The sequence below is a fragment of the Pseudophryne corroboree genome, unplaced genomic scaffold (genome assembly GCF_028390025.1).
Source record: "Pseudophryne corroboree isolate aPseCor3 unplaced genomic scaffold, aPseCor3.hap2 scaffold_360, whole genome shotgun sequence".
Taxonomy (NCBI): Eukaryota; Metazoa; Chordata; class Amphibia; order Anura; family Myobatrachidae; genus Pseudophryne; species Pseudophryne corroboree.
Window position 1 is genome coordinate 29,522 of NW_026970015.1, and position 25,308 is coordinate 54,829.

Below are 25,308 nucleotides of genomic sequence, written 5' to 3' on the forward strand. Positions count from 1 at the left end.
TTGATATTCTACTACCTGCATGCAATTTAAATTGCTTAAATTGTTTATATGGTTGATTTGTCCTTCACAATCCATAATCTGCAACTTGGATGTACTTCTGTCATTGAAAATCTTATAATAAAAATGTATATACAGATACTCAACCTGTATATTGAAAAAAAAAAAGTTATAAGACATATGCATTCAATATTTGAAGAAACAAAATAAAATAAAGCTATCTATTGGGTTTCACTAACAAGCACATTGGAAGACTTGACTACTGTTAAAAGACATGCATTACATGGTATAGAGCCACAAACCACAATGTAGTAAAATAAAAACAAACTTACATGTGTATCAAACCTATGTGAGGCTTACATTGATAGTGCAAGATCAACACTCTATCAACTGTGCAAACTAGACTGCACATAAATGCCATAAAATTTATCTGAGATTTTAGTAAATAAGGCCCGTTGCTGTCCGGGTCACGCAGCCGTCACAGCCCGCCCCCATACGGTCCGGTCATGTCTGCGTTGTCCTGACTGTGCCCCCAAAATGGCGGCACAACGCCGCTGGCCCGACTCCTCCTGCCCAGTGACCGCCTCTGCCTGTCAAGGTGGCTAGTGGAGCGGCTGCCCAGTAATCAGTGTCCACGCCAGTGCGCACACGGCCCGCCCCCATCAGCGGCCTCGTGATCCCGGAGGGCGGTGTGTGTGTGACTGACCTTAGGAAGAAACCGGAGCCTCCGCTGCAGTGACCCAGCAACCGGGGCACGGGAGTATACTGCGCCACTGGGAGTGATGGAGCTGCAGTAAAGAGGTCTATTAGACCTAGCCTGCTGCAGCCCTTGTAGATTCTTATAAAAAAAGTTCTTCTTTTCTTGCCAAAATTAATAGCTAAGAATAGGCTGCCTGAGGCAGCCCCCTGTTAAGTGGCCTGCTACTGAAGGCACCAACTACAAACTGAGCTCCCTGTTCATGGAAGCGAGGTTATAGAGGAGGGGGCGCTGAGCATCTTGGGAACAGTCAAAAGCTTTGAGCCTGTTGGTGCCTCAGATCAAGATCCTACTCTGGTGTACATATACAATGTGAATCCTTGTGGAGTCCAGTGTACCCCACAGAAGAAATGAATGCGTCACACCCATTGGCAGCAACATTAGAATAGCTGCTGATGGGCACAATTGAGAAAGGAAGGGGGGAAAACATTTGAATCCAGCACATATATGTAATTTGAATATGTAATTTGTACCTTCCTACTTTAAAATGTAATGGATGAACCTCACCCTGTGAGAACTATCTTCATGATCAAGAGATCTCATATGCAAGATAAGTATGTGTTGGGATAGGGCTGTGGAGGGCGGCTGCTCGGGCACACCCCTGTCAAGTTAAGGAGATTCAACTGAGGAAGCACAAGGGAACTCTCATCTGGGAACAACAACTGCAGGGAGAACACATTTTCAGACGAATGTGGGAGGGCAGAAGGCTGCCTAATACTGAAGCACCCCCAAACAACAAACCAAATGCAACAACTACTGCAAGCATTCCTGGGGGAAGGCCTGCAGCAGATGGATTTGCATATAGTGATGTCATCCAAGCAGTGGGCATAGTTGGCTGCAACCCTCGTCTGCATATGAAAAGAGAAAAGGGTCACGCAGGGCATGGCGGCCTTTGTGGGGTTGCGCTTGGATGACCCCTAAATCGCTTTATACACCCCCACCCCCCATCAGTGTGGGCTCATGTTGGCCATGCCCCAGCCCCTGAAGCATTCAAGCTGATTTCTTGCAGCAGCTGGACCCAGAAACAGCTCCAGAGTTGCTCTACAAGACAAGTAAAAGGGTGTGAGCCCTGCAGCACCACCTGTAGTTTGCATACACACATATATAGGACAGCATCTCTTATATGCCCCAGGGTCAATAAAATAGTATCCTTATCTAGGGTATCCATCCCCTCAGATAAGGTATCCGTCCATGCCGCTACAGCACTACACACCCAGGCCGACGCAATTGCCGGTCTGAGTAAGGTACCTGAATGTGTATAAATGGACTTCAGGGTAATCTCCTGTTTGCGGTCAGCAGACTCTTTGAGGGTAGCCGTATACTGGGACGGGAGGGCTACCTTCTTGGATAAGCGTGTTAATGCTTTGTCCACCCTAGGGGAGGATTCCCATCGTAACCTATCCATTGATGGGAAAGGATACGCCATAAGAATCCTTTTGGAAATCTGCAGTCTTTTATCTGGAGATTCCCAAGCTTTTTCACATAACTCGTTCAGCTCGTGTGACCCCCTCAAAGGTTACCTCAGGCTTTTTCACCTTGTACATATGTAACCTCTTGTCAGGGACAGGGGGTTCCTCTCTGATGTGCAAAACATCTTTTATTGCCATAATCATATATCGAATGGATTTTGCCAATTTTGGCTGTAACTTTGCATCATCGTAATCGACACTGGAGTCAGAATCCGTGTCTGTATCTGTGTCAACAATCTGGGATAGTGGGCGCTTATGAGACCCTGACAGTCCCTGCAACATAGGATCAGGCATGGGTTGAGACCCTGACTGTCCCAAAGCTTCAGCCTTGTCTAATCTTTTGTGCAATGAGTTTACACTAGCATTTAAAACATTCCACATATCCATCCAATCAGCTGTCGGCGGAGACACCACATTCATTTGCTCCTGCTCCTCTCTAATATAGCCTTCTTCCTCAGACATGTCGACACATGTGTACCGACACACCACACACACAGGGAATGCTTTTTCTGAAGACAGTTTCCCCACAAGGCCCTTTGGAGAGACAGAGAGAGAGTATGCCAGCACACACCCCAGCGCTATATAACCCAGGAATACACAGTAACTTAATGTTTGCCCAGTAGTACTGCAGCATGTAATTTGCGCCAAATTATGTGCCCCCCCCCCCCTCTTTTCAACTCTCTTGTCTACCGTGGTATAAGCAGGGGAGAGTCCGGGGAGCTTCCTCTCAGCGGTGCTGTGAAGAAAAAATGGCGCTGGTGAGTGCTGAGGGAGAAGCCCCGCACCCTCGGCGGCAGGCTTCTGTCCCGCTTAAACTGTAAAATTGGCGGGGGCTCATACATATATACAGTGCCCCGCTGTATATGTGTTATATTTTTGCCAAAAAGAGGTTTATATTGCTGCCCAGGGTGCCCCCCCCCCCCTGCGCCCTGCACCCTTACAGTGACCGGAGTGTGTGAGGTGTATGGGAGCAATGGCGCACAGCTGCAGTGCTGTGCGTTACTTCAGTGAAGATCATGAAGTCTTCTGCCGCCTCTGAAGTCTTCTTTCCTTCTCATACTCACCCGGCTTCTATCTTCCGGCTCTGCAAGGGGGACGGAGGCGCGACTCTGGGACGGACGGCGAGGGTGAGATCCTGCGTACCAATCCCTCTGGAGCTAATGGTGTCCAGTAGCCTAAGAAGCAGGACCTTGCAACTCAGAGAGTAGGGCTGCTTCTCTCCCCTCAGTCCCTCGATGAGGGAGTCTGTTGCCAGCAGTGCTCCCTGAAAATTAAAAACCTAACAAAATACTTTCTGTCAGAAAGCTCAGGAGAGCTCCTGAAAAGCACCCAGTCTCCACTGGGCACAGTATCAAACTGAGGTCTGGAGGAGGGGCATAGAGGGAGGAGCCAGTGCACACCCAGAACTAAAGTCTTTCTTAAAGTACCCATGTCTCCTGCGGAGCCTATCTATCCCCATGGTTCTTACGGAGTCCCCAGCATCCTCTAGGACGTTAGAGAAAATAGGATTTTAATACCTACCGGTAAATCCTTTTCTCTTAGTCCGTAGAGGATGCTGGGCACCCGTCCCAGTGCGTACTGTGTCTGCAGTTATTAAATGGCCCTTAACTCCAGAACATTTATGTGGAGAAAACTTTCCTGACTTGACCATCTTCCTTGGATGTTTTCCCCCTGTGTGACTGCTCCCCAGCCTCGGAGGGTTGCATCCTTGGTCCCTAGGATCCAGTCCTGGATCCCGAACCATCGCCCCTCTAGGAGGTGAGAACTGTGCAGCCACCAATGGAGTAAGATTCTGGTCTTGGAAGACTGGATTATCCTCCGGTGCATGTGTAGGTGGGATCCGGACCACTTGTCCAACAGGTCCCACTGGAACACTCTGGCATGGAACCTGCCAAACTGAATGGCCTCGTAGGCCGCAACCATCTTCCCCAGCAACAGAATGCATTGATGGATTAACACTCTTGCTGGTTTCAGAATTTGTTTGACCAGACTCTGGAACTCCATAGCCTTTCCACTGGAAGAAAGCCTCTTCTGTGTCCAGTATGACTCCCAGAAACAACAACCGCGTCATTGGGACCAACTGCGATTTTGGCAAGTTTAGGAGCCAACCATGTTGTTGAAGAACTGTCAGGGAGAGTAGATGTTTTGCACCAACTGGTCCCTGGATCTCGCCTTTATCAGGAGATCATCCAAGTACGGCATAATTGTGACTCCTTGCTTGCGGAGGAGAACCATCATTTCCACCATCACCCTGGTGAAAATCCTCGGAGCCGTGGACAGACCAAACGGCAACGTCTGAAATTGGTAATGACAATCCTGAATTGCAAACCTCAGGTAGCTTGATGCAGTGGCTAAACGGGAACATGTAATTAGGCATCCTTATGTCTACCAAAACCATGAAATCTCCTTCCTCCGGACTGGAGATACCTACCCTGAGAGATTCCATCTTGAAATTGAATTTCTTCAGGTAGAAATTGAGGGATTTCAGATTTAAGATTGGTCTGACTGAGCCGTCCGGCTTCGGGAGCACGAAGAGGCTTGAATAAAAACCTTCTCCCTGCTGACTAAGGCCGATTTGAACAATCGGTGAGGGGGAACGTCTTGAAACCCCAGTTTGTACCCTTGTGACACTATTTGTAAAACCCACGAGTCCAGGTCCAAATTAATCCAGAACTGACTGAAGTGTTTTAGACGTGCCCCCACTGGTGTGGGCTCCTGCAAGAGAGCCCCAGCGTCATGCAGTGGATTTGGCAGAAGCAGAGGACGATCTCTGCTCCTGCGATCTTGAAGAGGCTACAGACCTCTTCCCTCTTCTCCTTCCTCTACCTGCAAAGAAAGGGGAATCTTAACTTCTTGCATATCTATTGGGACAAAATAACTGCGTTAGACAATGATGCGTCTTCATCCGTTGAGAGGGAACATAGGGCAAGAAGGTTGACTTACCTGCGGGAGCTGCCGAGATCAAATTAACTAGGCCGTTGCCAAACAAGGCTTCACCTTCATAGGGAAGAGACTCCCTTTCTTCTTGGAGTCAGCATCAGCATTCCCTTGGTGAATCCACAATGCCCTCCTATCCGAGACTGCCATGAAATTGGCCCGTGAACTCAAGAGTCCTATATCCCTTGCAGTCGTAAGTATGCTGCAGTGTCCTTGATATGATCCAACGTAAGGAGTATCCCATCTCTCCAAGATATCTATATCGGAAGACAAGGTATTCGACCAATTCTTGAATACTACTACTCACCCATGCGCATGTAATGGCAGGTCTAAGTAATGTACCCGTGGTTACATAACTAGAAATAATGTAGCTTCCTGCATATGATCCGCTGGATTTGTGACAGGGCCCCGTGCAGAACAGGGGGTGACTCCCACTTTATTCTGTCCGCAGCAGGAAATGAATAAACAATCGGAAACCTTTTGGGGATTTGAAACCATCTTGTCGAGCTGGCCCAGACTTTCTCAAACAGAGATGGAGGAACGTTACATCAGCTTTCATTATATATCTCTATATACATACATATAGACCCCTTTGTCAGGAACAGCAGGGTCCTCAGTGATGTTAATATGTTCTTAATATCCACAATCATGTACTGAATGCTCCTTGCCAATATTGGATCTAATCAGGAAATATTATGGTCGACATAGGAATCAGTATCCGAGTCAGTATCAGTGTGTAGTAACATTTTTGCGGGCCTGAGGGAAAAGAAGCATAGCCATGAACATCACATCTATTCTCTACGTCTGTGTCTGGGACACAGATTTATCCAACCTCACTCTGATATTATTGAAACTTTCACCCAGTCAGTTATTGGTGGTGCCAACAGGGCCACCATCATATGTCTGCATTCCTAATATAGTTTCCTCTTGGGAAAAACATTCAGCCACCGACATGTTGACACACATGTACCAAGTACCCACAGACACATCGGCTTATCGGGGATAGACCTACAGTAAATCTGTCAGAGGGACAGAGAGGATTTTTCAGCTCACAACCCAGCGCCAAAAGTACACAGTCTGGGAAATAATAAACTCTATAGTGATAGACTTGTAACGCTCTATAGATGTGCTGGTGAGGTGAGGAAGAAGCCCCGCCGCTGTAATGGCACGCTTCTGTCCCGCTCAGAAACAAATAATTAATTACGCTGGCGGGGTAAGGACAGTGCCCAGGCACTAATGTCCACTTTTGCCAGCCTTTTGTGAGGAATTTATGCTGCCCAGGGTGCCCCCCCCCCCACCCACCCACATGCCCTGCACCCTGCAGTGCCTGTGTTTGTGTGGAAGCATGGCGCACAGCATTCCGCTCGCTGCGTGGTACCTCAGAATGCCGTCACTGGAGAAGAAGTCTTCTGTTCTTCTGCTACTCGCCTGTCTTCTGACTTCTGGCTCTGTAAGGGGGTGATGGCAGGCTACGGGAGTGGGCATCTAGGCGTACCCAGCGATCAGCACCCTCAGGAGCTAATGGTGTCCTGTCAGCCAGAAGCAGAGCCATTGAACTCACTAGAAGTTGGTCATACTTCTCTCCCCTAAGTTCCACGAAGCAGGGAGACTGTTGCCAGCAGCCTCCCTGAAAATAAGAAAAACTAACATAAGTCTTTTCAGAGAAACTCAGTAGAGCTCCCCTGTAGTGCATCCAGTCTCACTGGGCACAATTCTAAAACTGGAGTCTGGAGGAGGGGCATAGAGGGAGGAGACAGTTCACACCCTTTGAAAGTCTTAAAGTGCCCATGTCTCCTGCGGATCCCGTCTATACCCCATGGTTCTTAATGTGATCCCAGCATCCTCTAGGACGTATGAGAAAACAAATAACGCACACACGAGGAGGAGAGAACAAAGGAAGCTATAAGGAGGGGAGGGGAGGGGAGGGGGGGGGGAGGTAATGTAGTAAAGGGATATTGGATAAACTACAACCTTATACATATTCATTAATGTACCAGTAGTTAGAAGTAGAAGAGCTCTAACAGAAACCACAAAGCTTATCTAAAGCCACACCACACTGGATATGCCCAATCTCATTTGATCTTTGAAGCAAAGCAGTATTGGACTTTGTTACTACCAAGCAGTCTCCCATCCATGTATTATCAGATTCTTTAGGTGTTTTTAAACTACCAACACCCTTTTCTTGGTACTGTACATTTAATTTTTACACATATTCTTTTATGTACCAGAAGTTAGAAGTAGAAGAGCTCTAACAGAAACCACAAGCTCATCTACAGCCACAGCACACTGGATTTGCCCAATCTCTCCTGATCATGGAAGCTGAGCAGTGTTGGTCCTGGTTTTAGTACTTGGATGGGAGACCACCAGGAAATACCAGGAGCTGTGTGTATTTTTACAATACCAACACCGTTCTCTTGATGCATTCCATTTTGAAACATTGGGGCAGATCTATTAAGCCTGGTGAACTGATAAAGTGCAAGGTGATAAAGTACCAGCCAGTCAGCTCCTAACTGTCATTTTTCAAACCCAGCCTGTGACATGGCAATTAGGAGCTGATTGGCTGGTACTTTATCACCATGCAAATTATCATTTCACCAGGTTTAATAAATCGTCCGCTTATTCATTTATGTACGAGTAGTTAGAAGTAGAAGAACTCTAACAGAAACCACTAAGCTCATCTACAGCCACACCACACTGTATATGCCCAATATCACCTGATCTTAGGCCTGGTTTGTTCTTGGATGTGAGACCACCTGGGAATACCAGGTGCTGTAGGTAGTTTTATACTACCAACACCGTTCTCTTGATGCATTCTATTTTGAAACTTATTCATTGATGTAGAAGTTAGAAACAGCAAAAATCATCTACAGCCGCATCACACTGGATATGTCCAATCCAGTGGCGTAACTAGAAATTTTTCTCCCCCAAGCCAAAAAATTCTTCGGCGCCCCCCCCCCCCTTCATGCTCCATAATTGGGAGCAAGAAAGGGATAAATATGCGCGCGCCTAAGGTGCGCGCGTCAAAAAAGGGGCATGGTTTTGTTGGAGTGGGCGTGGTTTCGCATAAAGGGGCGTGGCATTGCAGGAAAAGACTACCTTATACCCCAGTTTTGCAACCTGCACGCCCATACGTTGGCCACCACAGGAAAGAAAAATAATCCTGATTCATGCCCCTTACATTATTTGTCATTTTTCCTCCTTATAGTAATGCCCAGTATACATTATGCCACATACTGCAATGGCCCTTAGACATTATGCCGCACACAATAATGCACGACACAATATGCACACACTGTAATGCCCCCGACACATTATGCCACACACCGTAATGTCTGTGACACATTATGCCACACACCGTAATGCCTGTGACACTTTATGACAGGAATCGCAATGCCCGTTATACATTATGCTACACACTGCAATGCCCCTGATACATTATAGCACATACAATGTCTGTGACACATTATGACACACACCGCAATGTCCGTGATACATTATGCCACACACTGCAATGCCCGATACATTATAGCACATACAATGCCTGTGACACATTATGCCACACACTGCACTGACCTTGAGACATTATACCACAATGCCCGTGATATAGTATACCATACACCGTAATGCCTGTGACACATACCGCAATGCCCTGCCCGTTATACCCTATGCCACACATCGCAATGCCCGTTATGTATTATGCCACACTGCAATGACCCTGAGACATTATACCACATACCACAATGCCCGTGATATAGTATACCACACACCGTAATGCCTGACACATTATGACACACACCGCAATGTCCGTGATACATTATGCCACACACTGCAATGACCCTGAGACATTATACCACATATCACAATGCCTGCGATATAGTATACCATACACCGTAATGCCTGCGACACATTATGACACACACCGCAATGTCCGTGATACATTATGCCACACACTGTAATGCCCATTACACATTAAGTCCTACAGTAAGGCTTCTAATTACTTTTCAATTACCTGCTCGTTGTCAGGGGTTTCATGCACTGGGTGTCATGCTCGTTGCCAGGGGTTTCATGCTCTTGGTTCCATGCACGGTGCCAGCGGTTTTCATGCTCAGGGTGTCATGCTCGTTGCCAGGGGTTTCATGCACTGGGTGTCATGCTCGTTGCCAGGTGTTTCATGCACTGGGTGTCATGCTCGTTGCCAGATGTTTCATGCACTGGGTGTCATGCTCGTTGCTAGGAGGTAGTCCTTGTTGCTAGGGCTGTGCTCCCAGTGCCACATATGTCCCCAGTGCCAGATATTCCCCCACGGTGCCAGGTACTTACATGCCCCAGTGCCAAATATAGTCGTCCCCCCCATGTGCCAGGTACACATATGCCCCCAGTGCCAGATATTCCCCCCCAGTGCCATATATGCCCCCAGTGCCAGATATTCCCCCCAGTGCCATATATGCCCCCCGTGCCATATATGCCCCCAGTGCCAGATACCCCCCCCCAGTGCCATATATGCCCCCAGTGCCAGATATTCCCCCCCAGTGCCATATATGCCCCAGTGCCAGATATCCCCCCCAGTGCCAGATATGCCCCCAGTGCCAGATATTCCCCCCAGTGCCAGAAATGCCCCAGTGCCAGATATTCCTTCCCCCCCCCCGTGCCATATATGCCCCCAGTGCCAGATATTTACCCCCCCCGCCGTCGCTTTTTGGAGGGACACGGAGGGCACAGCTCGTCTCTCCTGTGTCCCTCCTGCTGCATCATCTCCGGCGGCCGCGGGTCTAATAGGGGGAAGTGCCGGTTCGTGAGCCAATTAGAGCTCACGGACGGCACTTCCCCCTATTAGACCCGCGGCCGCCGGAGATGATGCAGCAGGAGGGACACAGGGAGGCGCGCTGTGTGCCCTCCGTGTCCCTCCAAAAAGCGGCGGAGGGAAGGAGACTGCAGACTGACATGCGGACGCTCGTCCGCATGTCAGTCTGCTGTAAATCAGTGGCTCCCCCGCAGCCCCTCGCCCCCAAGCCACCGCGAGGACTGCGGGGGTAGTAGTTACGCCACTGGTCCAATCTCATCTGATGATGGAAGCTAAGCAGTGTTGTGCCTGGTTTGTTTTTGGATTTCAAGTCCTGCCTTCTGGTTTGGCCACGGCACCTCGGATATTCACCAAGGTCATGGCCGTGATGACGACCCTTCACCATCAGAGAATCAGGATCCTGCCAAATCTGGACGACTTGCTGATCCTGGTGAACTCCCAAGAGGTTCTCCACAGTTATCTGGAACTGGCGGTCCAATTCCTAAAAGTCCACGGGTGGCTCATCAACTGAAAAAAGTCCTCGCTGGTCCCTGCTCGGAACATTGTGCACCTAGGGGCACTGCTGGACACACACAGCCAACAATTGTTTCTGTCTCCAGAGAAAGTCCTGAAAATTCAGGACAGTATCGTCCTCTCTCGCCCAAGAGTGTTGATACACACAGCGATGCAAGTACTAGACCTCATGGTGTCGGCTTTCGATATGGTAGAGTACGCTCAATTTCATTACCGCCCTCTGCAGAGGTTAATCCTCTCCAAGTGGGACGGCCTGCCTCATCGGATGATGTCTCAAATGATCTCCTTGACTCCGGAGGTTCGTCTGACACTGAGCTGGTGGCTACAGGACCAACAGTTGAGCAGGGGCCATCCCTTCTGGATCTCCAACTGTGTCCTCCTGACAATGGATGCCAGTCTTTTGGGCTGGGCCATGGTGTTGGAGCAACACTTTCTCCAGGGTCGGTGGACCAGGGAGGAATCTCTCCTCCTGATATACATTCTGGAATTGCAGGCAGTGTTCAATTAATTGACACTGGCCCTGCCTCTAGTACAAAACAGGCCTGTTCAAGTACAATCTGACAACGCCACCATGGTAGTGTACACAAATCATCAAGGCGGCACTCGAAACTGCATGGCAAAGCTGGAAGTATCAAAAATCCTCCGTTGGGTAGAAAGTCATCTGACAGCAATATCGGCAGTGTTCATTCCCGGAGTCCTCAACTAGGAAGCGGATTTCCTCAGTCGTCAGGACGTTCACGCTGGAGAGTGGAGAGGCCGCAGCAGAAATGTCTGCACTGGTGTCAGTAGGTGACTGAGGCAGGGATGACTTGGAGATAGTGGGTGACTGAAGCATGTATGAGTGGGAGATAGTGGGTGACTGAGGCCGGGGTGACTGGGAGATAGTGGGTGACAGGGAGATAGTGGGTTACTGAGGGAGGGGTGATAGGAAGGGGTTGGGTAAGTATGGGAAGAAAGTGGGTGACAGGTATAATAAATGACTAAGGCAGGGGTGATAGGGAGATAGTGGATGACTGTGGCAGGGGTGACAGGGACAGTAAGAGACTGAGGCATGGGTGACAGGGATAGTGGCTGACTGAGGCAGGGGTGACTGGGAGATAGTGGGTGACTGAGGCAGGGTTGACAGGGATAGTGGGTGACTGAAGCAGGGGTGATAGGGTGACAGTGGGTGACTAAAGCAGGGGTGACTGGTATAGTGGGTGACTGAGGCAGGGATCGCAGATATAGTGGTTGACTGAGGCAGCGGTGACTGGGAGATAGTGGGTAACTGAGGCAGGGGTGACAGGGAAAGTGTGTGACTCAGGCAGGGGTGATAGGGAGATAGTGGGCTGCATATCTCTGCCTCACTGCAGCAGCACATTCCTGCTTCAATGACAGCAGCACATCCCTACCTCACTTATAGCAGCACATCCCTGCCTCGCTGACAGCAGCACATCCCTGCCTCGCTGACAGCAGCACATCCCTGCCTCGCTGACAGCAGCACATCCCTGCTTCACTGACAGCAGCACATCCCTGCTTCGCTGACAGCAGCACATCCCTGCTTCGCTGACAGCAGCACATCCCTGCCTCGCTGACAGCAGCACATCCCTGTCTCGCTGACAGCAGCACAGCACTGCTTCGCTGACAGCAGCACATCACTGCTTCACTACCAGCAGCACATCCCTGCCTCACTGGCAGCAGCACATCCCTGCCTTACTGACAGCTGTATATAGGGCCTAATTCAGACCTGATCCCTGCTGTGCATATTCACACAACAGGAGATCAGGTCTGAAGTGCGTGTGTGCTGGTGCCGCAGTGCACCGGCACATGCCAGAGATGCGATCAGCATCTCTGCCCAGTGAGCGCCTCTGCCTGATTAATCTGGAGAGTTTTTGTAAGATGTTTCTTCCATCAACCAACGAAGAAACACATTGGTACTTTCCCATGATGAGTGAGTGCTTCAGGATCTCTTGAACTTACATGTGCAGCAGAGTACTGCAATGGAAGCATGCTGGGCCCATAACCCAGAGGTAGGCAGATTGAAACTATCCTCTGCTATATGCATTTTTTTTTTGTTAATTAAAGTAATCAAAAACTGGGATTGATATTTTGTCTCTTTTATTTTTACTTAAAGTACAATAACTTTTACCATTTTAATTTGTTTTAATAGTATATTGACAGTATTGTTTTCTTTCAAAAATCCACTTCATTTTCTTTACCCTATTATTAAAATGGTAATTGACAAAAACAAACTACATTGTCACCAGAAGAGCAATACAAAATGTACAAGTGATATATTAAAATCATCTTTCCAGCTTGAATTTCAATGATGCATTGGGTCAACAATTTTGTGAGAAACATCTTCACCCTTAAATAAAGATTTTCTTAATTCCTTACCTGTGTGCTAATTAGATATCACCTTGTTTTCACATTAAACAGACTTCCACATGAGAAAGCAGCAAGGATGCAGTGGCGTTAATGTTTCCTGGTGTCAACCTGTATTATTTCAGTAGACATTGAAATGAGGATACATCTTGCTGCCTTTCCAATGAAGCAAGTTTAATTTAGTAATAGGTGAAAAACCATCCCTACAAAGGTGTTAATCAGAGACTTGGCTTTGTGGACACTTTTCAGAGAACAAATTTGTTAGCATAAAAATAAAGCCAGAAAATAAAGAGCTGTTTAATCACTCAATTGGATTTTTCTGCCAGCATATTTTTTTTCTCTGCAACCCACTGCTAAATTGTGCTTCCTAGCTGTTTTTATAAAATCACTGAATCAAATCTAACTCTGATTACATCAGAGAAGGCCAGGTACCCTACACCAAAACAGGGGGTTTGAAATTTTGACTTGTCTACTTAAAGATCACCAAAATCTGATAACAAGGTCAATTAGGTCCCTGGGTGGGATTGAACCACCAACCTTTTGGTTAATAGCTGTACATACTAACTGATTGCGCCACAGAGACACTTTGCAAAAGTCCATACTGACAAAGGCTAATAAGCATTCATCTAAAACGTTTCCTAGAAAAACTTTAAAAAGTCAATAATCTGGAGAGTTTTTGTAAGATGTTTCTTCCATCAACCAACGAAGAAACACATTGGTACTTTCCCATGATGAGTGAGTGCTTCAGGATCTCTTGAACTTACATGTGCAGCAGAGTACTGCAATGGAAGCATGCTGGGCCCATAACCCAGAGGTAGGCAGATTGAAACTATCCTCTGCTATATGCATTTTTTTTTTTTGTTAATTAAAGTAATCCAAAACTGGGATTGATATTTTGTCTCTTTTATTTTTACTTAAAGTACAATAACTTTTACCATTTTAATTTGTTTTAATAGTATATTGACAGTATTGTTTTCTTTCAAAAATCCACTTAATTTTCTTTACCCTATTATTAAAATGGTAATTGACAAAAACAAACTACATTGTCACCAGAAGAGCAATACAAAATGTACAAGTGATATATTAAAATCATCTTTCCAGCTTGAATTTCAATGTTGCATTGGGTCAACAATTTTGTGAGAAACATCTTCACCCTTAAATAAAGATTTTCTTAATTCCTTACCTGTGTGCTAATTAGATATCACCTTGTTTTCACATTAAACAGACTTCCACATGAGAAAGCAGCAAGGATGCAGTGGCGTTAATGTTTCCTGGTGTCAACTTGTATTATTTCAGTAGACATTGAAATGAGGATGCATCTTGCTGCCTTTCCAATGAAGCAAGTTTAATTTAGTAATAGGTGAAAAACCATCCTTACAAAGGTGTTAATCAGAGACTTGGCTTTGTGGACACTTTTCAGAGAACAAATTTGTTAGCATAAAAATAAAGCCAGAAAATGAAGAGCTGTTTAATCACTCGATTGGATTTTTCTGCCAGCATATTTTTTTTCTCTGCAACCCACTGCTAAATTGTGCTTCCTAGCTGTTTTTTATAAAATCACTGAATCAAATCTAACTCTGATTACATCAGAGAAGGCCATGTACCCTACACCATAAGATGAGGTTTGAAATTTTGACTTGTCTACTTAAATATCACCAAAATCTGATCACAAGGTTAATTATGTCCCTGGGTGGGATTGAACCACCAACCTTTTGGTTAATAGCCAAACACACTAACCGATTGCACCACAGAGACACTTTGCAAAAGTCCATACTGACAAAGGCTAATAAGCATTCATCTAAAACGTTTCCTAGAAAAACTTTAAAAAGTCAATAATCTGGAGAGTTTTTGTAAGATGTTTCTTCCATCAACCAACGAAGAAACACATTGGTACTTTCCCATGATGAGTGAGTGCTTCAGGATCTCTTGCACTTACATGTGCAGCAGAGTACTGCAATGGAAGCATGCTGGGCCCATAACCCAGAGGTAGGCAGATTGAAACTATCCTCTGCTATATGCATTTTTTTGTTTGTTAATTAAAGTAATCCAAAACTGGGATTGATATTTTGGCTCTTTTATTTTTACTTAAAGTACAATAACTTTTACCATTTTAATTTGTTTTAATAGTATATTGACAGTATAGTTTTCTATCAAAAATCCACTTAATTTTCTTTACCCTGTTATTAAAATGGTAATTGACAAAAAAACTACATTGTCACCAGAAGAGCAATACAAAATGTACAAGTGATATATTAAAATCATCTTTCCAGCTTGAATTTCAATGATGCATTGGGGCAACAATTTTGTGAGAAACATCTTCACCCTTAAATAAAGATTTTCGTAATTCCTTACCTGTGTGCTAATTAGATACCACCTTGTTTTCACATTAAACAGACTTCCACATGAGAAAGCAGCAAGGATGCAGTGGCGTTAATGTTTCCTGGTGTCAACCTGTATTATTTCAGTAGACATTGAAATGAGGATACATCTTGCTGCCTTTCCAATGAAGCAAGTTTAATTTAGTAATAGGTGAAAAACCATCCCTACAAAGGTGTTAATCAGAGACTTGGCTTTGTGGACACTTTTCAGAGAACAAATTTGTTAGCATAAAAATAAAGCCAGAAAATAAAGAGCTCTTTAATCACTCAATTGGATTTTTCTGCCAGCATATTTTTTTTCTCTGCAACCCACTGCTAAATTGTGCTTCCTAGCTGTTTTTATAAAATCACTGAATCAAATCTAACTCTGATTACATCAGAGAAGGCCAGGTACCCTACACCATAACAGGGGGTTTGAAATTTTGACTTGTCTACTTAAAGATCACCAAAATCTGATAACAAGGTCAATTAGGTCCCTGGGTGGGATTGAACCACCAACCTTTTGGTTAATAGCCGTACATACTAACTGATTGCGCCACAGAGACACTTTGCAAAAGTCCATACTGACAAAGGCTAATAAGCATTCATCTAAAACGTTTCCTAGAAAAACTTTAAAAAGTCAATAATCTGGAGAGTTTTTGTAAGATGTTTCTTCCATCAACCAACGAAGAAACACATTGGTACTTTCCCATGATGAGTGAGTGCTTCAGGATCTCTTGAACTTACATGTGCAGCAGAGTACTGCAATGGAAGCATGCTGGGCCCATAACCCAGAGGTAGGCAGATTGAAACTATCCTCTGCTATATGCATTTTTTTTTTGTTAATTAAAGTAATCCAAAACTGGGATTGATATTTTGTCTCTTTTATTTTTACTTAAAGTACAATAACTTTTACCATTTTAATTTGTTTTAATAGTATATTGACAGTATTGTTTTCTTTCAAAAATCCACTTCATTTTCTTTACCCTATTATTAAAATGGTAATTGACAAAAACAAACTACATTGTCACCAGAAGAGCAATACAAAATGTACAAGTGATATATTAAAATCATCTTTCCAGCTTGAAATTCAATGTTGCATTGGGTCAACAATTTTGTGAGAAACATCTTCACCCTTAAATAAAGATTTTCTTTATTCCTTACCTGTGTGCTAATTAGATATCACCTTGTTTTCACATTAAACAGACTTCCACATGAGAAAGCAGCAAGGATGCAGTGGCGTTAATGTTTAATGGTGTCAACTTGTATTATTTCAGTAGACATTGAAATGAGGATGCATCTTGCTGCCTTTCCAATGAAGCAAGTTTAATTTAGTAATAGGTGAAAAACCATCCTTACAAAGGTGTTAATCAGAGACTTGGCTTTGTGGACACTTTTCAGAGAACAAATTTGTTAGCATAAAAATAAAGCCAGAAAATGAAGAGCTGTTTAATCACTCGATTGGATTTTTCTGCCAGCATATTTTTTTTCTCTGCAACCCACTGCTAAATTGTGCTTCCTAGCTGTTTTTTATAAAATCACTGAATCAAATCTAACTCTGATTACATCAGAGAAGGCCAGGTACCCTACACAATAAGAGGGGGTTTGAAATTTTGACTTGTCTACTTAAATATCACCAAAATCTGATCACAAGGTCAATTACGTCCCTGGGTGGGATTGAACCACCAACCTTTTGGTTAATAGCCGAACACACTAACCGATTGCGCCACCGAGACACTTTGTAAACAGTACATACTGACAAAGGCTAATAAGCATACATCTAGAACGTTTCCTAGAAAAATATTAAAAAATCAATAATCTGGAGAGTTTTTGTAAGATGTTTCTTCCATCAACCAATGAATAAACACATTGGTACTTTCCCATGATGAGTGAGTGCTTCAGGATCTCTTGCACTTACATGTGCAGCAGAGTACTGCAATGGAAGCATGCTGGACCCATAACCCAGAGGTAGGCAGATTGAAACTATCCTTTGCTATATGCATTTTTTTTGTTAATTTAAGTAATCAAAACTGGGATTGATATTTTTGCTCTTTTATTTTTACTTAAAGTACAATAACTTTTACCATTTTAATTTGTTTTAATAGTATATTGACAGTATAGTTTTCTTTCAAAAATCCACTTAATTTTCTTTACCCGATTATTAAAATGGTAATTGACAAAAAAAACTACATTGTCACCAGAAGAGCAATACAAAATGTACAAGTGATATATTAAAATCATCTTTCCAGCTTGAATTTCAATGATGCATTGGGGCAACGATTTTGTGAGAAACATCTTCACCCTTAAATAAAGATTTTCTTAATTCCTTACCTGTGTGCTAATTAGATATCACCTTGTTTTCATATTAAACAGACTTTTACATGAGAAAGCAGCAAGGATGCAGTGGCGTTAATGTTTCCTGGTGTCAACCTGTATTATTTCAGTAGACATTGAAATGAGGATGCATCTTGCTGCCTTTCCAATGAAGCAAGTTTAATTTAGTAATAGGTGAAAAACCATCCTTACAAAGGTGTTAATCAGAGACTTGGCTTTGTGGACACTTTTCAGAGAACAAATTTGTTAGCATAAAAATAAAGCCAGAAAATAAAGAGCTGTTTAATCACTCAATTGGATTTTTCTGCCAGCATATTTTTTTTCTCTGCAACCCACTGCTAAATTGTGCTTCCTAGCTGTTTTTATAAAATCACTGAATCAAATCTAACTCTGATTACATCAGAGAAGGCCAAGTACCCTACACCATAACAGGGGGTTTGAAATTTTGACTTGTCTACTTAAAGATCACCAAAATCTGATAACAAGGTCAATTAGGTCCCTGGGTGGGATTAAACCACCAACCTTTTGGTTAAAAGCCGTACATACTAACTGATTGCGCCACAGAGACACTTTGCAAATTTCCATACTGACAAAGGCTAATAAGCATTCATCTAAAACGTTTCCTAGAAAAACTTTAAAATGTCAATAATCTGGAGAGTTTTTGTAAGATGTTTCTTCCATCAACCAACGAAGAAACACATTGGTACTTTCCCATGATGAGTGAGTGCTTCAGGATCTCTTGCACTTACATGTGCAGCAGAGTACTGCAATGGAAGCATGCTGGGCCCATAACCCAGAGGTAGGCAGATTGAAACTATCCTCTGCTATATGCATTTTTTTTGTTAATTAAAGTAATCCAAAACTGGGATTGATATTTTGTCTCTTTTATTTTTACTTAAAGTACAATAACTTTTACCATTTTAATTTGTTTTAATAGTATATTGACAGTATTGTTTTCTTTCAAAAATCCACTTCATTTTCTTTACCCTATTATTAAAATGGTAATTGACAAAAACAAACTACATTGTCACCAGAAGAGCAATACAAAATGTACAAGTGATATATTAAAATCATCTTTCCAGCTTGAATTTCAATGATGCATTGGGTCAACAATTTTGTGAGAAACATCTTCACCCTTAAATAAAGATTTTCTTAATTCCTTACCTGTGTGCTAATTAGATATCACCTTGTTTTCACATTAAACAGACTTCCACATGAGAAAGCAGCAAGGATGCAGTGGCGTTAATGTTTCCTGGTGTCAACTTGTATTATTTCAGTAGACATTGAAATGAGGATGCATCTTGCTGCCTTTCCAATGAAGCAAGTTTAATTTAGTAATAGGTGAAAAACCATCCTTACAAAGGTGTTAATCAGAGACTTGGCTTTGTGGACACTTTTCAGAGAACAAATTTGTTAGCATAAAAATAAAGCCAGAAAATGAAGAGCTGTTTAATCACTCGATTGGATTTTTCTGCCAGCATATTTTTTTTCTCTGCAACCCACTGCTAAATTGTGCTTCCTAGCTGTTTTTTATAAAATCACTGAATCAAATCTAACTCTGATTACATCAGAGAAGGCCATATACCCTACACCATAAGAGGAGGTTTGAAATTTTGACTTGTCTACTTAAATATCACCAAAATCTGATCACAAGGTTAATTACGTCCCTGGGTGGGATTGAACCACCAACCTTTTGGTTAACAGCCAAACACACTAACCGATTGCGCCACAGAGACACTTTGCAAAAAGTACATACTGACAAAGGCTAATAAGCATACATCTAGAACGTTTCCTAGAAAAACATTAAAAAATCAATAATCTGGAGAGTTTTTGTAAGATGTTTCTTCCATCAACCAACGAATAAACACATTGGTACTTTCCCATGATGAGTGAGTGCTTCAGGATCTCTTGCACTTACATGGGCAGCAGAGTACTGCAATGGAAGCATGCTGGACCCATAACCCAGAGGTAGGCAGATTGAAACTATCCTTTGCTATATGCATTTTTTTGGTTAATTTAAGTAATCAAAACTGGGATTGATATTTTTGCTCTTTTATTTTTACTTAAAGTACAATAACTTTTACCATTTTAATTTGTTTTAATAGTATATTGACAGTATAGTTTTCTTTCAAAAATCCACTTAATTTTCTTTACCCTGTTATTAAAATGGTAATTGACAAAAAAACTACATTGTCACCAGAAGAGCAATACAAAATGTACAAGTGATATATTAAAATCATCTTTCCAGCTTGAATTTCAATGATGCATTGGGGCAACAATTTTGTGAGAAACATCTTCACCCTTAAATAAAGATTTTCGTAATTCCTTACCTGTGTGCTAATTAGATATCACCTTGTTTTCACATTAAACAGACCTCCATGTGAGAAAGCAGCAAAGATGCAGTGGCGTTAATGTTTCCTGGTGTCAACCTGTATTATTTCAGTAGACATTGAAATGAGGATGCATCTTGCTGCCTTTCCAATGAAGCAAGTTTAATTTAGTAATAGGTGAAAAACCATCCTTACAAAGGTGTTAATCAGAGACTTGGCTTTGTGGACACTTTTCAGAGAACAAATTTGTTAGCATAAAAATAAATTCCAGAAAATGAAGAGCTGTTTAATCACTCAATTGGATTTTTCTGCCAGCATATTTTTTTTCTCTGCAACCCACTGCTAAATTGTGCTTCCTAGCTGTTTTTTATAAAATCACTGAATCAAATCTAACTCTGATTACATCAGAGAAGGCCAGGTACCCTACACAATAAGAGGGGGTTTGAAATTTTGACTTGTCTACTTAAATATCACCAAAATCTGATCACAAGGTCAATTACGTCCCTGGGTGGGATTGAACCACCGACCTTTTGGTTAATAGCCGAACACACTAACCGATTGCGCCACCAAGACACTTTGCAAACAGTACATACTAACAAAGGCTAATAAGCATACATCTAGAACGTTTCCTAGAAAAATATTAAAAAATCAATAATCTGGAGAGTTTTTGTAAGATGTTTCTTCCATCAACCAATGAATAAACACATTGGTACTTTCCCATGATGAGGGAGTGCTTCAGGATCTCTTGCACTTACATGTGCAGCAGAGTACTGCAATGGAAGCATGCTGGACCCATAACCCAGAGGTAGGCAGATTGAAACTATCCTTTGCTATATGCATTTTTTTTTGTTAATTTAAGTAATCAAAACTGGGATTGATATTTTTGCTCTTTTATTTTTACTTAAAGTACAATAACTTTTACCATTTTAATTTGTTTTAATAGTATATTGACAGTATAGTTTTCTTTCAAAAATCCACTTAATTTTCTTTACCCTATTATTAAAATGGTAATTGACAAAAAAAACTACATTGTCACCAGAAGAGCAATACAAAATGTACAAGTGATATATTAAAATCATCTTTCCAGCTTGAATTTCAATGATGCATTGGGGCAACAATTTTGTGAGAAACATATTCACCCTTAAATAAAGATTTTCGTAATTTCTTACCTGTGTGCTAATTAGATATCACCTTGTTTTCACATTAAACAGACTTCCACATGAGAAAGCAGCAAGGATGCAGTGGCGTTAATGTTTCCTGGTGTCAACCTGTATTATTTCAGTAGACATTGAAATGAGGATGCATCTTGCTGCCTTTCCAATGAAGCAAGTTTAATTTAGTAATAGGTGAAAAACCATCCCTACAAAGGTGTTAATCAGAGACTTGGCTTTGTGGACACTTTTCAGAGAACAAATTTGTTAGCATAAAAATAAAGCCAGAAAATGAAGAGCTGTTTAATCACGCAATTTGATTTTTTTGCCAGCATATTTCTTTTTCTCTGCAACCCACTGCTAAATTGTGCTTCCTAGATGTTTTTATAAAATCACTGAATCAAATCTAACTCTGATTACATCAGAGAAGGCCAGGTACCCTACACCATAACAGGGGGTATGAAATTTGACTTGTCTACTTAAAGATCACCAAAATCTGATAACAAGGTCAATTAGGTCCCTGGGTGGGATTGAACCACCAACCTTTTGGTTAATAGCCGTACATACTAACTGATTGCGCCACAGAGACACTTTGCAAAAGTCCATACTGACAAAGGCTAATAAGCATTCATCTAAAACGTTTCCTAGAAAAACTTTAAAAAGTCAATAATCTGGAGAGTTTTTGTAAGATGTTTCTTCCATCAACCAACGAAGAAACACATTGGTACTTTCCCATGATGAGTGAGTGCTTCAGGATCTCTTGAACTTACATGTGCAGCAGAGTACTGCAATGGAAGCATGCTGGGCCCATAACCCAGAGGTAGGCAGATTGAAACTATCCTCTGCTATATGCATTTTTTTTTTTGTTAATTAAAGTAATCCAAAACTGGGATTGATATTTTGTCTCTTTTATTTTTACTTAAAGTACAATAACTTTTACCATTTTAATTTGTTTTAATAGTATATTGACAGTATTGTTTTCTTTCAAAAATCCACTTCATTTTCTTTACCCTATTATTAAAATGGTAATTGACAAAAACAAACTACATTGTCACCAGAAGAGCAATACAAAATGTACAAGTGATATATTAAAATCATCTTTCCAGCTTGAAATTCAATGTTGCATTGGGTCAACAATTTTGTGAGAAACATCTTCACCCTTAAATAAAGATTTTCTTAATTCCTTACCTGTGTGCTAATTAGATATCACCTTGTTTTCACATTAAACAGACTTCCACATGAGAAAGCAGCAAGGATGCAGTGGCGTTAATGTTTAATGGTGTCAACTTGTATTATTTCAGTAGACATTGAAATGAGGATGCATCTTGCTGCCTTTCCAATGAAGCAAGTTTAATTTAGTAATAGGTGAAAAACCATCCTTACAAAGGTGTTAATCAGAGACTTGGCTTTGTGGACACTTTTCAGAGAACAAATTTGTTAGCATAAAAATAAAGCCAGAAAATGAAGAGCTGTTTAATCACTCGATTGGATTTTTCTGCCAGCATATTTTTTTTCTCTGCAACCCACTGCTAAATTGTGCTTCCTAGCTGTTTTTTATAAAATCACTGAATCAAATCTAACTCTGATTACATCAGAGAAGGCCAGGTACCCTACACAATAAGAGGGGGTTTGAAATTTTGACTTGTCTACTTAAATATCACCAAAATCTGATCACAAGGTCAATTACGTCCCTGGGTGGGATTGAACCACCAACCTTTTGGTTAATAGCCGAACACACTAACCGATTGCGCCACCGAGACACTTTGTAAACAGTACATACTGACAAAGGCTAATAAGCATACATCTAGAACGTTTCCTAGAAAAATATTAAAAAATCAATAATCTGGAGAGTTTTTGTAAGATGTTTCTTCCATCAACCAATGAATAAACACATTGGTACTTTCCCATGATGAGTGAGTGCTTCAGGATCTCTTGCACTTACATGTGCAGCAGAGTACTGCAATGGAAGCATGCTGGACCCATAACCCAGAGGTAGGCAGATTGAAACTATCCTTTGCTATATGCATTTTTTTTGTTAATTTAAGTAATCAAAACTGGGATTGATATTTTTGCTCTTTTATTTTTACTTAAAGTACAATAACTTTTACCATTTTAATTTGTTTTAATAGTATATTGACAGTATAGTTTTCTTTCAAAAATCCACTTAATTTTCTTTACCCGATTATTAAAATGGTAATTGACAAAAAAAACTACATTGTCACCAGAAGAGCAATACAAAATGTACAAGTGATATATTAAAATCATCTTTCCAGCTTGAATTTCAATGATGCATTGGGGCAACGATTTTGTGAGAAACATCTTCACCCTTAAATAAAGATTTTCTTAATTCCTTACCTGTGTGCTAATTAGATATCACCTTGTTTTCATATTAAACAGACTTTTACATGAGAAAGCAGCAAGGATGCAGTGGCGTTAATGTTTCCTGGTGTCAACCTGTATTATTTCAGTAGACATTGAAATGAGGATGCATCTTGCTGCCTTTCCAATGAAGCAAGTTTAATTTAGTAATAGGTGAAAAACCATCCTTACAAAGGTGTTAATCAGAGACTTGGCTTTGTGGACACTTTTCAGAGAACAAATTTGTTAGCATAAAAATAAAGCCAGAAAATAAAGAGCTGTTTAATCACTCAATTGGATTTTTCTGCCAGCATATTTTTTTTCTCTGCAACCCACTGCTAAATTGTGCTTCCTAGCTGTTTTTATAAAATCACTGAATCAAATCTAACTCTGATTACATCAGAGAAGGCCAAGTACCCTACACCATAACAGGGGGTTTGAAATTTTGACTTGTCTACTTAAAGATCACCAAAATCTGATAACAAGGTCAATTAGGTCCCTGGGTGGGATTAAACCACCAACCTTTTGGTTAAAAGCCGTACATACTAACTGATTGCGCCACAGAGACACTTTGCAAATTTCCATACTGACAAAGGCTAATAAGCATTCATCTAAAACGTTTCCTAGAAAAACTTTAAAATGTCAATAATCTGGAGAGTTTTTGTAAGATGTTTCTTCCATCAACCAACGAAGAAACACATTGGTACTTTCCCATGATGAGTGAGTGCTTCAGGATCTCTTGCACTTACATGTGCAGCAGAGTACTGCAATGGAAGCATGCTGGGCCCATAACCCAGAGGTAGGCAGATTGAAACTATCCTCTGCTATATGCATTTTTTTTTGTTAATTAAAGTAATCCAAAACTGGGATTGATATTTTGTCTCTTTTATTTTTACTTAAAGTACAATAACTTTTACCATTTTAATTTGTTTTAATAGTATATTGACAGTATTGTTTTCTTTCAAAAAACCACTTCATTTTCTTTACCCTATTATTAAAATGGTAATTGACAAAAACAAACTACATTGTCACCAGAAGAGCAATACAAAATGTACAAGTGATATATTAAAATCATCTTTCCAGCTTGAATTTCAATGATGCATTGGGTCAACAATTTTGTGAGAAACATCTTCACCCTTAAATAAAGATTTTCTTAATTCCTTACCTGTGTGCTAATTAGATATCACCTTGTTTTCACATTAAACAGACTTCCACATGAGAAAGCAGCAAGGATGCAGTGGCGTTAATGTTTCCTGGTGTCAACTTGTATTATTTCAGTAGACATTGAAATGAGGATGCATCTTGCTGCCTTTCCAATGAAGCAAGTTTAATTTAGTAATAGGTGAAAAACCATCCTTACAAAGGTGTTAATCAGAGACTTGGCTTTGTGGACACTTTTCAGAGAACAAATTTGTTAGCATAAAAATAAAGCCAGAAAATGAAGAGCTGTTTAATCACTCGATTGGATTTTTCTGCCAGCATATTTTTTTTCTCTGCAACCCACTGCTAAATTGTGCTTCCTAGCTGTTTTTTATAAAATCACTGAATCAAATCTAACTCTGATTACATCAGAGAAGGCCATATACCCTACACCATAAGAGGAGGTTTGAAATTTTGACTTGTCTACTTAAATATCACCAAAATCTGATCACAAGGTTAATTACGTCCCTGGGTGGGATTGAACCACCAACCTTTTGGTTAACAGCCAAACACACTAACCGATTGCGCCACAGAGACACTTTGCAAAAAGTACATACTGACAAAGGCTAATAAGCATACATCTAGAACGTTTCCTAGAAAAACATTAAAAAATCAATAATCTGGAGAGTTTTTGTAAGATGTTTCTTCCATCAACCAACGAATAAACACATTGGTACTTTCCCATGATGAGTGAGTGCTTCAGGATCTCTTGCACTTACATGGGCAGCAGAGTACTGCAA

At 41.7% G+C, this 25,308-nt stretch overlaps 3 non-coding genes across 3 annotated transcripts; all 3 read right to left on the reverse strand.

Moving 5' to 3' along the window:
- Window positions 1-14,519: 14,519 nt before the first annotated feature.
- TRNAN-AUU (transfer RNA asparagine (anticodon AUU)) lies at window positions 14,520-14,593 on the reverse strand. Its single transcript has one exon. It is a non-coding gene; the product is annotated as a tRNA-Asn (tRNA).
- A 4,598-nt stretch (window positions 14,594-19,191) lies between these two features.
- Window positions 19,192-19,265, reverse strand: TRNAN-GUU (transfer RNA asparagine (anticodon GUU)). The gene has a single exon. It is a non-coding gene; the product is annotated as a tRNA-Asn (tRNA).
- Window positions 19,266-25,031: 5,766 nt separating this feature from the next.
- On the reverse strand, window positions 25,032-25,105 carry TRNAN-GUU (transfer RNA asparagine (anticodon GUU)). The gene has a single exon. It is a non-coding gene; the product is annotated as a tRNA-Asn (tRNA).
- Between the last annotated feature and the right edge of the window lie 203 nt (window positions 25,106-25,308).